Source organism: Eumetopias jubatus, unplaced genomic scaffold (assembly GCF_037043125.1).
Source record: "Eumetopias jubatus isolate StellerSeaLion01/CBP00866 unplaced genomic scaffold, mEumJub1_p1.0 scaffold_1, whole genome shotgun sequence".
Classification (NCBI taxonomy): domain Eukaryota; kingdom Metazoa; phylum Chordata; class Mammalia; order Carnivora; family Otariidae; genus Eumetopias; species Eumetopias jubatus.
Window position 1 is genome coordinate 45,694,340 of NW_028274807.1, and position 4,277 is coordinate 45,698,616.

General features: G+C 38.4%; 1 pseudogene; it reads right to left on the reverse strand.

Moving 5' to 3' along the window:
* Nucleotides 1-3,791: 3,791 nt before the first annotated feature.
* LOC114221109 (large ribosomal subunit protein uL23 pseudogene) lies at nucleotides 3,792-4,277 on the reverse strand (annotated as a pseudogene).

Here is a 4,277-nt window from a genome sequence, read left to right on the forward strand (position 1 = left end):
TGTGACGAGCACTGGGTGTTATATGCAACTGATGAATAACTTAACTCTACATCTGAAACTAATGAGGTACTATGTGTTGGTTAATTCAATTTAAATTAAAAAAAGGATTGAATTAATGTTCCAAGCTTCTTCATTAAGACACTATTAAAAGAACAAATTGAATCCAAAGCAAGTAAAAATAAATTTACAAATTAAGAGCAGAAATCAATTAAATTGAAAGAAAAATAATAAAGAAAAATCAAAGAAATGGAAAGCCTGTTCTTTGAAAAGATCAATAAAATTGATAAGCTTTTAGCCAAACTGGCCAAGGGAAAAAAAGATTTAAGTTACTAAATGACCTAAAACGCAAATATCTGGAGAAAGAAGATACATTGTTACAGATGCTATAATGTTTAAAAGACATTAAATACATATCTTGAATAGCTTTATGTACAAAAATTACGTCAACTAGATGAAATGAACAAATTCCCTGAAAATATACAAACTATCAAAGCTTATTTAATAAGAAACAGTAACCTGGGGCGCCTGGGTGGCTCCGTTGGTTGGGCGACTGCCTGTGGCTCAGGTTATGATGTCAGGGACCTGGGATCGAGTCCTGCATCAGGCTCCCTGCTTCTCCCTCTCCCTCTGCCTGCCACTCCCCCAGCTTGTGCTCTCTCTCTCTGTGTCAAATAAATAAATAAAATCTTTTTTTTTTTTAAAGAAGAAACAGTAGCCTGCATACTTGTGTGTTTTGTTTTGTTTTGTTTTAATTTGAATTTTTGGTTAAAAGTCTTCAAAGAAAAGCCCAAGTCCATATATTTTATATAAAACAGATAAGCAGAAGTAACTAAAACATCTTCCAGGAGTTTTGGGGAGTAGTACATAAATCTTTTAGATGTTCTAGAAAAAAGATATAAGTGCAGGGAAAAGTAAGTAAAAATATATTGTTATCTGAGCTATGGTCAAAATAACACACAAATCTTTAACTTATGAAAATCCCTTTAGAGACTTCTTACTTCTTTTTTCTCTACCTCACCCAACTTAAAAGTGTATAATCAATCCCTCCTCACAATCACAATGCAGCTCTTTCTGCCCATACTTCCTGTCCCTGTGCTATAATAAAAGCAGCTTTCTGCACTTAAAAAAACTAAAACAAAAAACAAAAAAAAACACAGGAAATTATGGCCTAGCCTAGAGGTTCAAGGGGCTTTACCCTGTAAGTCCACTTTGAATCTTGATTTCTAGTGTTAAAGAAATGGAGCCAGAGGAGAACATGTTACCCATGGTGCACAAGGCTAGCATGGGGTTGGCTAGACCAAAGCCGGGTGGCCAGTTTGAAGAAGAAGTAAAATGAAGCTGGCCACGTTTGGCAGGAAAAGTTCATGAATAAGTTTACTTTTCTGGTCAGGATGGAGAGAGAGATGACTAGGCCTGTTTTAGGAGAGCATGCCTGGGGGAACTACTTGGCATTTCTGCTAAAAGGGGGAAAGCAATGGTAAGTCAAAGGCACAGACAGACCTTTGGATGCTCCCTAAACACACCCATGTGGTCCCACCAGAGTCTAGTTATTTCATATATCATATTAGTATCTCCTTTTATTTTATTATTTTTATTTTTAATTTTTTTTCTTATTTAAATTCAATTAATTGACATATAATGTATTATTTGTTTCAGGGGTACAGGTCTGTGATTCATCAGTCTTATATAATACCCAGTGCTCATTACAACACATACCCTTCCCCATGTGCATCACCCAGTTATCCCATCCCTCCATCCGCCTCACCTCCAGCAACCCTAGTTTGTTTCCTATAATTAAGAGTCTCTTATGGTTTGTCTCCCTCTGGGGGCGCCTGGGTGGCTCAGTCGTTAAGCGTCTGCCTTCGGCTCAGGTCATGATCCCAGGGTCCTTGGATCAAGCCCCACATCGGGCTCCCTGCTCAGCGGAAAGCCTGCTTCTCTCTCTCCCACTCCCCTTGCTTGTGTTCCCTCTCTCTCTGTGTCTCTCTCTGTCAAATAAATAAATAAAATCTTAAAAAAAAAAAGAAAAAGAAATGGTTTGTCTTCCTCTCTGGTTTTAACTTGTTTCATTTTTTTCTTCTCTTCCCTTATGATCCTCTGCCTTGTTTCTTAAATTCCACATATCAGTGAGATCATATGTTAATTGTCTTTCTCTGATTGACTTATTTTGCTTAGCATAACACCCTCTAGTTCCATTCACATCTTTGTAAATGGCAAGATTTCATTTTTGATGGCTGCGTAATATTACATTGTATACATACACCACATCTTCTTTATCCATTAATTTGTTGATGCACATCAAGGCCCTTTCCAGAGTTTGGCTATTGTGGACATTGCTGCTATAAACATTGGGGTGCACATGCCCCTTCAGACCACTACATTTGTATCTTTGGGGTAAATATCCAGTAGTGCAATTGCTGGGTCATAGGGTAGCTCTATTTTCAACTTTTTGAGGAAACTCCATATTATTTTCCAGAGTGGCTGCACCAGCTTGCATTCCCTCCAACATGTAGGAGGTTCCCCTTTCTCTGCACCCTTGCCAACAAATGTTGTTTCCTGACTTGTTAATTTTAGCCATTCTGACTGGTGTGAGGTGGTATCTCATTGTGGTTTTGATTTGGATTTGCCTGATGCTGAGTGATGTTGAGCACTTTTTCATGTGTCTGTTGGCCATTTGGATGTCTTTGGAGAAATGTCTGTTTATGTCTTCTGCCCATTTCTCGATTGGATAATTTGTTCTTTGGGTGCTGAGTTTGGTAAGTTCTTTACAGATTTTGGATACTAGCCCTTTATCCTATAGGACATTTGCAAATATCTTCTCTGGTTCTGTTGGTTGTCTTTGGTTTTGTTGACTGCTTCCTTTGCTGTGCAAAAGCTTTTTATCTTGATGAAGTCCCAATAGTTCCTTTTTCCCCTTGCTTCCCTTGCCTTTGGTGATGTTTCTAGGAAGAAGTTGTTGCAGCTGAGGTTGAAGAGGTTGCTGCCTGTGTTCTCAAGGATTTTGATGGATTCCTGTCTCATATTGAGGTCTTTCAACCATTTTGAGTCTATTTTTGTGTCTGGTGTAAGGAAATGGTCCAGTTTCATTCTTCTGCATGTGGCTGTCCAATTTTCCCGACACCACTTGTTGAAGAGACTGTCTTTTTTTCCATTGGATATTCTTTCCTGATTGGTTGAATATTAGTTGACCATAGAGTTGAGAGCTCATTTCTGGGTTCTCTATGCTGTTTTATTGATCTATGTATCTGTTTTTGTGCCAGTACCATACTGTCTTGATGATTACAGCTTAGTAATAGAGCTTGAAGTCCAGAATTGTGATGCCACCAGTCTTGGTTTTCTTTTTTCAACATTCTTTTGACTATTCAGGGTCTTTTCTGGTTCCATACAAGTTTTAGGATTATTTGTTTCAGTTCTGTAAAAAAAGTTGATAGTATTTTGGGATTGCATTGAATGTGTAGATTGCTCTATGTAGCATCAACATTTTAACAATATTTCTTCCAATCCATGAGCATGGGACATTTTTCTATATCTTTGTGTCTTCCTCAATTTCTTTCATGAGTATTCTATAGTTTTCTGAGTACAGATCCTTTGCCTCTTGAGTTAGGTTTATTCCTATGTATCTTATGGTTTTGTGTGCAATTGTAAATGGGATCGACTCCTTAATTTCCCTTTCTTCTGTCTCATTGTTTGTGTAGAGAAATACCACTGATTTCTGGGTGTTGATTTTATTTATTTTATTTCTTTTTAATGGTGAAAAAATTTATATTTAGATTTAGCCAGCTAGACTCAGTTTAGATGATTCCAATTTTGTTGTCAATATCCAAAGCATCATAGTCAGGAGCCAGTCAAACACATGCGTTCTTCTCTCCATCAGACCTGATCAAGGTGTTGATCTTGGCCGTGTCAATGTCCTAGAGCTTCTTCACAGCCTGTTTGATCTGGTGCTTATTGGCCTTGATATCCACAATGAACACAAGTGTGTTGTTGTCTTCTATTTTCTTCATGGCTGACTCAGTAGTCAGGAGGAACTTGATGATGGCATAGTGATCAAGCTTGTTTCTCCTGAGGGCGCTCTTTCAAGGATATTTGGTCTGCCTCCGCAGACGCAGTGTCTTGGGTCATCAGAATGTAGGTGACATGCAGATCTTCTTCTTCTTCTTCTTCTTCTTCTTGTGACTGTGGACGCCTTTCAGCACTGCTTTATTGGCCTTCAAAGCCTTTGCTTTGGCTTCAGCTTTGGGAGGGGCAGGGGCTTCCTTCTTAGCCTTTGGTGCCAT